Genomic DNA, 13,619 nt, shown 5'->3' with positions numbered 1-13,619 from the left:
GTGATTTCACTCCCCGGACATGACAGGGCAATTTAACATGGTCAATCCACCTCAACTGCAGATATAAAATCAGTGGGAGCCACTCAGCAATTATATCATAACAGTGAGCACCATCTACATCATGTTTAATAGCTTTATACACTGGTAACTCAGCCTATTGAAAGCAAGCTGCGCCCAACAACCATAATTCAATGCATCCAAACGCGATTCTGCGCTGTACAACCTCATTCGTGCTGCAGGAAATGTTTCTGCACTCAGATCTGAATGGGTTTACCCTTTTGTCTTCCTCAGGTTCCTGATTTAAGCAAACGTATCAGTCAGAAACAAATCGATAAAATGGTTTTCATTCCAACACAGATACAATGTGCAGTTTGCAGAAGTCACGTGTTTGCACTTTCACTGACAAACTCTCTCCAGGAGATGCAGTCCTTCCCCAGCTGATTCAGACAACACTGTCCTTCCTGTGACATATCCCATCGAGAATGGAAGGCCAAGCATTAATAACCTTCACTGGAGAACAGAGCGACAGGTTTAAAACCTTTTCGATGCCCCCAGCGGAGAATTGAGCCCTGCGACAGGCGGGGACACTAACCATGATACTGCCGAGGACAACAACGCCGAAGGAGGCCCTGCAGTCTGTTGTTGCCGCACTTGTCCAACACAACTGCTTAACGACCTGAATCAAGTTTTCCATCATTCAGCCCATAGCCTTATATGTCTTGGCATCACAAAGTCTCATCTGAATTTTTTTTCAGGTGAAAAGGGTTTCCGCCTCTCTGACACTTTGCGCACATCAACTCAAACCTTTCTGCTTTTTCCCGACATCTCTTGGCCCGGTATTTGATCCCTCCATCAACAGGAAACGCTTCTTTCAATCTATCCGATCCGTATCCCTGATTGTTTTGTCCATCTCAGTCATGTCTTCCTCAATCTCCGCTGCTCGGCGACAAACAACACCAGTTTGTCCTCATAACTGAAACTATTCAGCCAGACAATACCCCAGTGAATCTCTCCTGCACTGTTCCCAGTGCGATCACATCCATGCTATAATGTGAATTGTAGAACTGCACACAGTACTTGAGCTAGAGCCAAATAAACTTCTTTTATTGTGCTACTGTATGAGGGCATCGCTAGCTCGGCAGCATATTTTACTATCTCTAAGTATACAGCGGGCACTGAGTCTCAACTATATTGCAGTGAGTCTGGAGTCATATGGAGGCCCGAGCAGATAAGAATGGCAGTTTTATTCTTTAAAGGACGACCGTGAAACTGATGGTTTTATTTTTTTTCAACAACTGACCATGGATTTATGGGATTTATTAGATTCATAATTCCAGATATTTACTGAATCCCAATTCTACCACCTAGCATGGTCGGAGTCAAACCCGAGTCCCTGGTGTCTGAATTAACAGTCCAGTGGTAAGAGTGCTCGGCCATTGCAGAAAACCGATCGAACTGATCTTTTCCAATGGAGTTGCTTTTCCCCGATACTGTCCTGTGTCATTTTCCTGAGCTTGACCCTCCAATAATCTCTTGTCCGTCTCAGTAAAAGTTGCTACATGACTACTGATCTCACAACAGCGGTAACCAAATGGATCAACTGGTCTGCAGGTCCCGATCGTGGGGTTGGTGCACGTTCACCCAGCAAAAGTGACCACAGCAGCACAGACTGAACGGTATCAATGTGAGAGTCAGTGTTAGATTCTGCAGTGCCTTAATGAAATAGGAAATGACTCCACAAAAGAGCAGCGCTCAGAAAGCTAGTGCTTCAATTAAACATGCAAGGCTATAACCTGGTGTTGTGTGATTATTAACTTTGTACACCATAGTCCAACACCGGTATCCCCAAATTAATGAAATGGTGGTGTTGGACGGAAAGTCGGGTTAATGATCGTAGGAGGGAAGAAATCTGTGCGAACGGGTGGATTTGAATGCTGAAATATGAAACACCGAGTTATGAGCGAGCAGAATTTGAAGGAAAAAGGTCATTGCATTGGACAAAATTACCATGTTAAAGCAACTTATACCTTTGTGTGCTTCACAAAAACTGAGGCGGATAGAGAAACTACTGCCGTGACTCGGATTCGAACCGAGGTTTCTGCGACCACAACGCAGAGTACTATCCACTATACGATCGCGGCATCCCATCTAGCAGCGCGCTACTAGGGCGCTATAAGTACAGTAACACAGACAATGTTAGGCAGAGTACCGAACACACAATATCAGTGATTAGTGAACAGTGACAGATTGGTGCGAACTCAGAATGGGCTGACCGTTTAACATCGGTGCCCGCAGAGGCTGTGGTGATTCCATAATTAATATGCTGAAGGCTGAGATAAATAGAATTCTCCAAAACATCAAACACTCCGGGGACAGTGCAGGTTTTGTTGAAATGTATGCTTCAATAGCAATGCAGTTTAACATTGGCTACTTCACCAGTTTTCCCCCACAAGGTAGCAACCACTGCTGCCACAGGGTCCCAGTTCCCAGCCCCAGAATCAGAGGAATTGACTGGCGCAGTCACAAAGATCCAACTGGAAATCTGGATGAGAATGAGGTCGCAGAGATACTCGATGGCTCCAGTGACACAACTGGAGAATGCACGGTACTTCTATGACGGTTTAGAGGCGTAAGCAGTTCCGTGGTTGCGAGTGCTCCTGGTCAAAGGCGGGGCAGAAGCGAAATTTGTTCCCGTTTATAATGACATAGCGATCTGCAGTGCATCTTGCTAAGACAGCTAAGTGCCACAACTGGAGCGAGGGCGGCTGGTTTGAAGTTTGATTTTGCTTCACTATCACCCACTTCCCTGGAATGAATTGTTTTTACCATTTTTATTTCCAATTGTTTAATATCTCCCTGCAGTCTGCGCCTTTCTTCCTCATGGTTAATTGCATGACTAACTTGTATGATCTGCACACTGCTGAATAACGATCAATACAAGTAAATATGAATCATTGATCTATATGAGAAAGCAGTACAACACAAAGCAGGCATGCTGCGTAGGTTTGCAGGCGACATCAGAATTGTACACAGTGAGGAAGATTATCTAAGATTCAAAAGGATATTAATCCAATGAGTCGTTGGACTGAAAAATGTAACATGGAGTTCAATCTGGATAAATGGAAGATATTGCATTTTGGTACAACAAAAAGCGTAGGGCTTTGCGTCGTGTTGGAGAACACGGAAGCTCGGGATGCAGGTACATAATTCTTTGTAGTTTGCATCACCTCCAGACAAGGTGGTCAAAGGTATTTAACATACTTCCCTTCATTTCTCAATCCTTTGTGTATAGTAGTCCGGACGTTATGTTGAAGGTTTGCAGGACATTGATGAGGCCTCTTCTGGAATATTATGTCCAGTTCTATTAGCCCAGTTGTAGGAATGATAATATTCAGCAGGAGCGGGTTCAGAAAAGGTATACACGCATGTTGCCATGTGTGGAAGGTTTGAGTTATAATGAAAGGCTCGATAGGCTGAGACTATTTTCAGATTCTCGATCGGGGTGCTGGAAAACCACAATAGGTAAGGCAGGATGTGAGGAGCAGAGGAATCATTTTTTCGCGCAAGTGTCGTTCATCAGGCTCTTCCCTGAAACGTCGATTTTCCTGCTCCTCAGATGTTGCCTGACCTGCTGTGCTTTCCCAGCACAACACGATCGACTCTGATCCTTCATCTACAGTCCTCACTTTCTTCTGGTTGAGACTGGTTTCACTCGAGGTTAGGGGTTTGAGCGGCGACCTCACAGGAATTTATGAATTCTTGAGAGGCAAGTTAGAGTTAACGATAGCTGGCTTTTCCCAGGAGGGGGATTTTAAGACGAGAGGGCATATGTTTAAGATGAAGAGAGAGAGAGTTAATAAAAAAAGACATGTGAGGCTTTTTTTTTAAGAGAATGTGATTTACATGTGCAATTAACTTGCTGAGGAAGTGATGGATGAGGGTACATTTGCAACATTTAAAGAACAATTCGATCCAAACATGAATGGGAAAGTGGGATTTTTAAAATAAATTTATTTATGCCTTATACATCAGTTATTTCCCAGAGGACAGTTAAGAGTCAACCACAATATTATCCATCTGGAGTATCCTGTGGACAGAGCAGAGGTATATGACAGTTTGCTTTCAGAACTGGCATGAGTGAATCAGATGGGAGTTTCCACACAACTGATTCAGGTCATCACGAGACTCTTCAAATCCAGGTGCTTATTGAATTCAAACTCCACCGTCTGTCATGCCAGGACCTGAACCCTTTGTCCCCAAAATATTACTTGGGTTTTTGGATCAACAACACAGAAGTAAAACTACGAGGGCATTATAACCACTCAGTGGGTACAGCAGGAGGCAGATGGGAGTAGATTAGTTTGGCAGTATGTTCAGCATGGATTAGTTGGACTGAGGGGGCTGTTTTCATGCTGTATGACTCTACGATTGACGCTATGGAGCAAATAGCTGGTTGGGATGAACAGCAGCATTGACAGCATAACCAAACACCTGATGGGATATGTAATCCTGCTGGAGTCTCGGAGGTTGTTTTGCTAAGTAATCCATTCCCACACAAGGGACTGGTGAACGGCTTGTCCCCAGTGTTACTGATTAAATGAGTTTCCATTTCTGTGGTTAATTGAATCTCTTCCAGCAGTTCCCACATTGCCCTGCTTTCTCTGTGGTATCGGCGTCCTTTTTTCAACCCAGGGTGAACGATCCTTTCAAATTGTGTCCACACATATACAAATCCTGTTTTCCATGTTGTTAATTTGTTTTCATTCTTCCTCATTCACCCACAGGGTGTGAGTATCACTGGTCAGGACAACTTTCATTCTCCGCCCCTTGTTCGTTGTTGCCTGTCTACGCCACAAAACCGGGTGCGATCCCAGCCTCGGGTCTCTGTCTGCACAGAACGGGCAGTCTGCACATTCTCTGTATGTTTGCGTTTTGATTTCTCCCTCTGACCAAAGATGTGCCAGTTACAGGGATCAACAATAGGAAATGCAGGTTTATGGGATAGGGATTACCGTGGGGCCTGGTGGGATGCGCTTCGGATGGACCGTCTGGACTGGAAGGGCCGACTACCCTGCTTCCCCAAACGATGGGGATTCTTGAATTAAGGGTCAGCTCATGTTTTTCTGGCCCTGGCGTCTCTCGTAGGCAGGACTGGGTGAAGATTCTGCATAAGGGACATGAATGAATAGGATTGTAGGAAATTAAAGTTATTATCTCTGTTCCTGAGGTCAGGCTTGCATTCCAGGTTTTATTCGTCAAACTTAAACATCACCTTTTCCGTGTCCCAGCCCCAAGGACAACCAGTTCAAAATATCACCCCAACACTACCTTCTCCAGGTTGAATTCTTGACTGCGTGGAAGAAACTGATTCTGAGCTGTTGCAAGCAAAAGCAGCTTCCATCGCCAGTGTCGGAAACACAGATCCAAATAGCAAAATTATCTGTTAAACCCATCACTGCAACGTTAACGGCTCAACACGCTCCAATTGTGCCACTCAGCTGTCTGAGCAAAATGCACTATAAATCGCTATGATAGTATAAACGGGGACAACTATTCCCTTGATCAGGACCATACTCAACCTAGGAATTTTCATGCGTTTCTATACCATCATAGAAGGACCCCACTGTCACCGATTGCATCACTGGAACCAGAGAGTAACATCGCGCTCTCATCCCATCCCCATTTCCGGTTGGATTTGGGAGGCTGTGCCGCAGTTTCCCTGATACCGAGGCTGTGAACTGGGATTATCTGCAACACTGGTTATTGCCTTGAGGAAGCTTGTGAAGTCGCCGATGTTAAGCTAAAATGCCACTGAAACATACATTTCAACAATATCCTGTACTGTCCCCAGAGTCTTTGATGTTTTGGCGAAATCTATCAATCTCAGTTTTTAACATTCTCATTCAAGTATCTCCACAGCCTCTGAAGACATCGAATTTAAAGATTCAACTCATTCTCAGTTCCCACATGCCTGTCACTGTTCGCTGAGTACTGATATTGTACATTTGCTGTTTTTCCGATCATTTCCTCTGCTAGTATACGTATTGCTGCTTGCAAGCATCCTGTTCTGTTGTTGCTGTGATCGTGGTTGTCGGTATTTTGCATTGTGACCACAGCAATCTCGATTTGAAACCAAATCACGGTACTAAGATTTCTCTCGGTTGTCATTTTTTTGACACATGGTAAGAAATTAATTGTTTTACCTTTAAATTACGCTCTCTCACATCTCTGCGTTTCATATATCAGGATTCAAACACACCCGTTGTCGGAGATTTCTCTCCTTCCCACGATCGTTAAACCTCCTTTCCGCCCCTCCTCCCATTTCTCTGAGGCAATGCACAATCTATCACTCTCTTTCATATTCATACTGTTCTGTCTGTGCTGCGGTCACTTTTGCTGGGTGAACGGGCCCCAATCCCACCATCGGGACCTCCAAACAAGTCAATCCATTTGAATACCGCGGTTGAGAAATCAATGCCCATGTAGCAGCTTTTACTGACAGAGGACAGAGACAATTGGAGAGTCAGGCTCATGGAAAAGACCCAGGCCAGATTTGGGGAAAATAGATTTTACTGGAAAAGATCAGCTTTTATGGCTTTCTGTGTTGCTCTTGTGGTAATTTCATAGGACTCATAATCGAGACACCGAGGTAATAGTCTGAGTACTCGGGCTTGAGCCCCACCATGCCATATTGTAAAATTTGGATTCAGCAAATATCTGCGATGAAGAATCTAATGATTACTATATATCCATTGACAATTGTTGAAAAAAAATCTGGTTCACTGATGTCATTTCAGGAAGGAACCTGCTGTCCTTACTTGGTCAGGCCTGCATGTGACTTCAGACTCATAACAATATGGTTGAGTCTCAATTGCCCTCTGGGCAATTCAGAATGGGTAATAAATTCTGCTTAGCCAGAATCGCCCTCATAATAATATAGAAATTTTAAAACAAATGTTCTTTAGGCTCAAGCAAGAGTGTTGTGTACAGTTTTGCAAGTCACATTATAGCAGGAATGTGATCACACTGAGAAAATTGCAGGAGATATTTACCGGGATATTGTTTGGGATGAAGAGTTTCAGTTGTGAAGATAGAGAGGACAGAGTGGAGTGTTTGTCGCAGTGCAAATGAGATGTAGAGGAGACATGATTGAGTTCGGGTATGGACAGGGTTGACTGAACGAATTTCCCATTGATAGAGCGATCGATTAGCAGGGGCCAGCGATTTAAGGAGAAAGGCAGAATGGTTTGAGAAGATGGTCGAAACTGCTTTATAAGCCAGGAGGTGGTTGGAATTTGGAATACACTGTCTGCATTTTTCAGAGCGGCAGAAACCCTTAGAACCTGAACAAACATTCAGATTTGAACTTGTGATGCCAAGACATATAAGGCTGTGGGATAAACGTTGTGAAATGGGATTCAGTTCATTTGGCAGTTGTTTTTGACAAGTGTCGCCACAATTAGTTGAAGGGTCTCCTTTGACACTCTTGTTCTCGGTAGTATCGTGGTTAGTGTCCCCGCCTGTCACAGGGCTCAATTCTCCACTGGGGACGGTGTAAATATTTTTAAACTGTCGCTCCATTCCCAAGTTTGGGTATTGATACTTGTCCTTCCATTGCCGATGGGGCATGTCACAGGAAGGACAGTGCTGCCTGAATCAAGTGGGGAATAACAGCAGCTCTCAGGGAGGCAGAGTGTCAGTGAAAGCGCAAACACCTGACTTCTGAAAACTGCACCTTGTTACTGTGTTGGAATGAAAAACTTTCGGCAGACTTGTTCCGAATTGAAGTGTTAATTGGAAGCAGGAAAGTGAAGGAGAAACAGTGTAAAAACATTCAAATATGAGTGCAGAAACATTTCCCGCAGCACGAATCAGATTGTAAAGCACAGAATAGTGTTTCGATACATTGAATTTGGGTTGATGAGGCTGAGTTACCAGGGTCAAATTGCCCCTTACCTAACACTACGGGCAATTTAGCATGGCCAATTCACCTGACTTGCACATTTTTGGACTGTGGGAGGAAACCGGAGCTTCCGGAGGAAACCCACGCAGACACGGGGAGAACGTGCAAACTCCACACAGTCAGTCGCCTGAGACGGGAATTGAACCTGGGTCTCTGGCGCTGTGAGGCAGCAGTGCGAGCCACCGTGCCGCCCACATTTCTCATCCTTTACTTTCACCACATGTAACCTGATGAGGTGACATGTCACTCCTCTACAAAATGTGCTGCGAAGACTGAACGATTATGGTGTTGGGTTATTATACTGCTGTGCTCCTCATTCACGAGTTCGAGTCACACTCTGTTTGCTAACTTCACAAACCGCTCCAGCAGTTTTTACTGGCACCTCACAGTGGATCGAGAATCTTGTTCTTGCCCTTCACTGCACGGCAGACTCAAAAATAATCGACACCACATTAAATTCGAAATGAAAAGTGAGAGCAGTCATTCTATTCAATTGACTTGGTGGAATGAGAAGGAACGCATTTTTCTTTCCGCCCTACATTCCATCTTGTCTTTCTATGAATTTGCATCGAAAGAAAGAAAAACAAATAACAAGAGATCGGGAGCACAAGTTTATCCAGTGGGGTTGTTCTTGAGTATCTTAACCTAACACTTCACACAATGATCTGATCAGTATTCCAACCAGTCACTCGGAATTGGAACCGCAGGAAACTTCTCCAATGAAACGAACCTTTCATTCTTTCACAAATTTCTGCTGTGTGTGAATCATACAACGATCCATCATCCAGCGTGATCACTGACTTGTCACCAGTACAAGGTCTACCAACTTTCTTCAGCATTCACAGCTTCTGTACACAGCCACCTGTGCTGTGCCCAGTGTCATTTGTTATCCCCAAGTCACAGTAATTTCGACTTCCTGAGTTTATGAACCTTTTTCCTGATCTGTCTGATCTGTTTAGTAAACCTTTTCTATCACTTCATCCCATCCACCCACAATTCTGAACTTATGAATAAAATAAGACGTTAGGCAAATGGTAAACAAGTGGAAGTTTGCCATTCAGCCCTTGGAGTCTGCCCCACCATTCAACGAACTCATGGTTAATCTGATAATCTTCAACTCCTTTCTGCTCACTTACCTCGACAAATTTTCATCATCTTTCTGATTAACTAACTGGCACAGTTTGAAAACACCCAACGACACAGATGGCACAGATTGTTTGGCCCCTGAGCAAAGAGATGACTCCTCATTTCTGAATTAAATGGGCAATATCTAATTCTGAGATTATGTCCTCTGGTGCTCTCCTCACAGTATGGGGTAAACCACCCTGCCCGTATCTACCCTGTCAAGATTTCACCAATATTGAACGTGTATAATTGGTGTTATATGATTATAGAACAGCCCTCCACCTCCTTTGTTTCGAGGAGAATAATCCCAGCCTAACCAATCATTGCACGAAGGTCCATTTTATACAGAGTTGGCAACATCCTCGTAAATCTCTGCTGTCCCCTGCAGCGTCCTTACATATTATTAAGGCAGGTGGAGAAATTTCGGTAATGAAATGGGTTGAAATTTCAGGCGCAGATGGGAATTGGAACTTGAAATCAGAAAGCGATTGGAATCGGATTGATCCACAAAAGGACCAAATACAGCAATGATAAGTGTGACAAATGAGAATCTAATCATATTCGATTGACATTCAATGGCTTCATTGTAACTGAATTCCTCAGTGTAGTCGTCCTGACAGCTAGTATTTAGGAGAAATGGAACCTGATCGCGCATAAAAGAAGTTGACGACAAAAACATGTCCGTCGGTCGACTTTATTTGATTATTAACTCAACCCTTGTCTCCGTGAAGCCTACATCGTCCGCAATGCACAAATTAGATGTTGAACAGAACTCTCTCCATTTGCCTAGGTGGGTGCCACTGAAATACCACTGAGGGAAATGGACACCCTCCACGACAATACAGTCATTTAACTGTACATTGTTCAATGCCTGAATAGTTATTCCCTTAAATGCTGAGGCACAATTGCAGCAGAGTGCGCCACCTAGCATATTCACTGAAGTAAGTCACTCAGGCTTTGTTGACAGAACCTACAAAGCTCAAAGACGGCCTTTTCCCCTAACGTCGATTTCGAAGCTCCTTGGATGCTGCCTGAACTGCTGTGCTCTTCCAGCACCACTAATCCAGAATCTGGTTTCTAGCATCTGCAGTCATTGTTTTTACCTAGCTCAAAGACTGTACCGACTATAACGACAAGGTTGAAGATGCACTGAAACGTCACCATTTACGAATTACCCTACAAGGCACATACCAGCATGACTTGGAGAGGAATCAATGGTAAATTCATTGAGTGGTGAAGCGGTCTTATGGGCAAAGAGTTATACTCGAGCCCTCCAACTTTTATTTTACAATTTGAAAAATGTTGATTATCGCATTGACCAGACTTGTGCTCATTCCTTCACTTGTTTCCGAAACTGGCGTTTGCTAAAGATCGAATATCATTCTCAGACTGTGGTCAACAAAGAGCCTCTCGTACAACTGATCTCCCTGTCCAACAATCTTCAGAGATCTGTGAATATATACTCCAAAATCTCTTTGTTCCTGTACACCACTCAGAATCCTCACTGCTATTGTTTCAACTCTCCAAATTCATTACCACTTATTGGTTTGGATTCAATTTCATTCGCCGTTTTTCCTTTCCACCTGATTGATACATCCCTGTGATTCCTGATATTATTCATCACAGTCACCTGCACGACCGATTGTTGCATCATCTGTAAACATCTAAATATGACTCCTACAACTAAGTTTGAATTATTGATCTGCAAAAGGATACAGTGATACTCCACTGGAATCAGTCATCCAAGCATGGTTCATTGCTGGATGGGATGAAAACCTGCAATAACAACTGAATCGGTACCTTGCTCTCATTTGTAAACCTGATGGCAACTCTGCAGGTTGGTCTCCGGACTGATTCCTTCTCACATATGGGAGTGGTGAATGACCTGCCCCCATTGCGACTGAGGAAGTGAGTTTACATTTCAGCTAGTAATTGAATCCCTTCCTACAGACCCCGCCCCCATGGACCTGACTTCATGGAGGCGTGGGTATCATTCTCTCTATTTAGTTTGGATAATCAGCTGAATTTGAGACCACGCTGAGGCGATTCCCATTTTTCTCCGTCATCCACGCATCTTTTTTATCCTTCCTTATTCTCCCACGGAGTGTGGCCATCATAGTCTGAACAACATTTCTTGTTCATCCATAAATCTCCTTGAACTGAGTCAGAGGGAATTTATGGGTGAACCGTACTATTGTTGGTCTGGAGTTATATATTGGCAGGTCTCGTTAAGGACAGCAGATTTCCCTTTTGAAGGGAGATGAATGAATGGGTTTCCAGCAAAGTAAAACTTTTTGTCATTCTTCCTCTGAGCGGGTTTATATTCCAGATTTTATTTATCGAATCTAATTACCAGCAGCTGCCATGCTCCAGTCTCCAAGCCCAAATATCGCCATTACAATTGCAGATGACACGAAGATTGGTGGAGTAGCAGAAAGCATAGGGGACTGTCAAAGAATGAAGGAGCATATAGATAGACAGGAGAGTTGAGCGGAGAATTGGCAGATGGAGTTGAATCCAGGTAAATGTGAGTTGATGCATTTTGGGAAGTCTAATTCTCGAGCCAAGTATACGGGAAACGGAAGAGCCTTGGGTAAAATTGCTGAGCAGAGAGATGTGGGATTTCAGGTTCTTTGTACCCTGTAGGTGGCTGCACAGGTGGATCGAGTGGACAAGAAGGCAGATGGCTTGCTTTCATCGGACCAGGCATTGATTATAAGAGCTGGAAGGTCATGCTAAAATTGTACAAGATTTTGGTTCAACAGCATTTAGAATGCTGTGTACAGTTCTGGTTGCCAAATTACCAAAACGATGTGGATGTTTAGGAGAGGGTGCAGAGAAGGATTATGAAGATGTTGCCTGGTGTGGAAGATGATAGCTCTGAAGAGAGGTTGAGTAGGTTACGTTTGTTTTCATTAGAAAAATCGAGATTGAGGGGGACCTGATTGACGTCTAAAAAATCATGAAGGGTACAGCCAGGGTGGATAGAGATAAGCTTTTTCCCAAGGTGAGGGATTCAATAATGAGAGGTCACGTGTTCAAGGTGAAAGTTGAAAAGTTTAAGAGAGGTAGTCATTGGAAGTATTTTACACCGAGGGTGATAGGTGCCTGGAACGTGTTGCCAGCAGAGGTATTGGACACAGGCACGGTAGATTCATTTCAGGTGTGCCTGGACAGATGCATGTGTAGGAAGAGTGCAGAGGGATACAGATGCTTTGGAATCGGTAGGTTTAGACAATGGATTTGGATCAGCTCAGGCTTCAACGTCCAAAGGGCGTGTTCCTGGGCTGTAAATTTTCTCTGTTCTTTGTTCTTCTTTGTTCACTACTCTGTCAACTTCATGCTACATTGCTGCATCTCAGAGAATTATATTGTCAATTCTAATTATCACAGAGGGAATGAGAATATGACATGTGGCTGTGTCGGAATGAAAGTGATGTACGCTGGTCTGGAGTGTTTACTGGGAGCAAGAGGCTGATGTGGAGACGATGTGATCAAAAACAGCTCTTCCTGTCAAAGTAACAAAACAGCGCATTGTTAAGGAAAATTTCAGAGAATGCTTTCAATTGATCAATCTCTCGCTGAAGGCTCCAGCACGCTTCAGCTGAGACAATCTATAGTGCGGGTTAATGCTGGTGTTGTATCCTAATATAACAAATATGCTATTCGTCCCCGCCTTTGACCAGGAGTACTCCCAGCTTTGCATTTCTTGCGCCTCTGTGCCGCCATAGAAGAACCATGTGCTCACCTTCAAGCCAATCAATTCATTTCGATACCATGGTTGTGAGGTCAATTCTCATGTAGCAGCTTTTACCACATGGACCAGAGATTACCAGAACATCAGGCTCTGGAAAAGGACACAAGGCAGCTCTGAGGAAAAGAAAAGTTATTCGAAAATACCTCTGTCTGTGGACTTCTACATCATTTATTTCACTTGCTCATTTAGCTCTGTCTTGTCTATTGTGTGCAGTTCTGCAATTCGCATTATAGCACGGATATGATAGCACTGGAAATGATGCAGGAGAGATTTACCAGGATATTGTCTGGGTAGAAGAGTTGCAGTTATGAAGAGAAATTGGATAGACTGGAGGCGTATTTCTTAGGGTCGAAGAGATTGAGCGGAAACATGATTGAAATGTATAAAATAATCAGGAATATGAATGGCGTACACTGAAATCAATGTTTCTCTTTGATGGTGAGATCGATCACGGGGGAGGGGCAGGGTGGCATAGATTTAAGGATAGAAGAGGAAAGATTTGAGTGAATGTGCAGACAAATGTTTTGAAACAGCGGTGGGTTGAAATCTCGAACTCAGTGCATGCAAAGGCGGCAGTGGCACAAATCCTCAGAACTTTCAGAAGTTTTCACATGTGAATTTGTGATGACAAGACATAGAAGGCTATAGGCCAAGTGATTTAAAAAAGTGTTCGGATAGTTAAGTAAAAGTTAATTTCCAGTATTAACAAATAGGCTTCTTTTTGCATAGAATTCCTGGTTAGTACCACCGCCTGTCACTGCGTGAGGTCGGGTT

The sequence above is a fragment of the Chiloscyllium plagiosum genome, unplaced genomic scaffold, assembly GCF_037043375.1.
Source record: "Chiloscyllium plagiosum isolate Xiang-an unplaced genomic scaffold, Cpla_swu_hap1 HiC_scaffold_45, whole genome shotgun sequence".
In the NCBI taxonomy this organism is placed as follows: domain Eukaryota; kingdom Metazoa; phylum Chordata; class Chondrichthyes; order Orectolobiformes; family Hemiscylliidae; genus Chiloscyllium; species Chiloscyllium plagiosum.
This window is presented reverse-complemented; position numbering follows the sequence as displayed.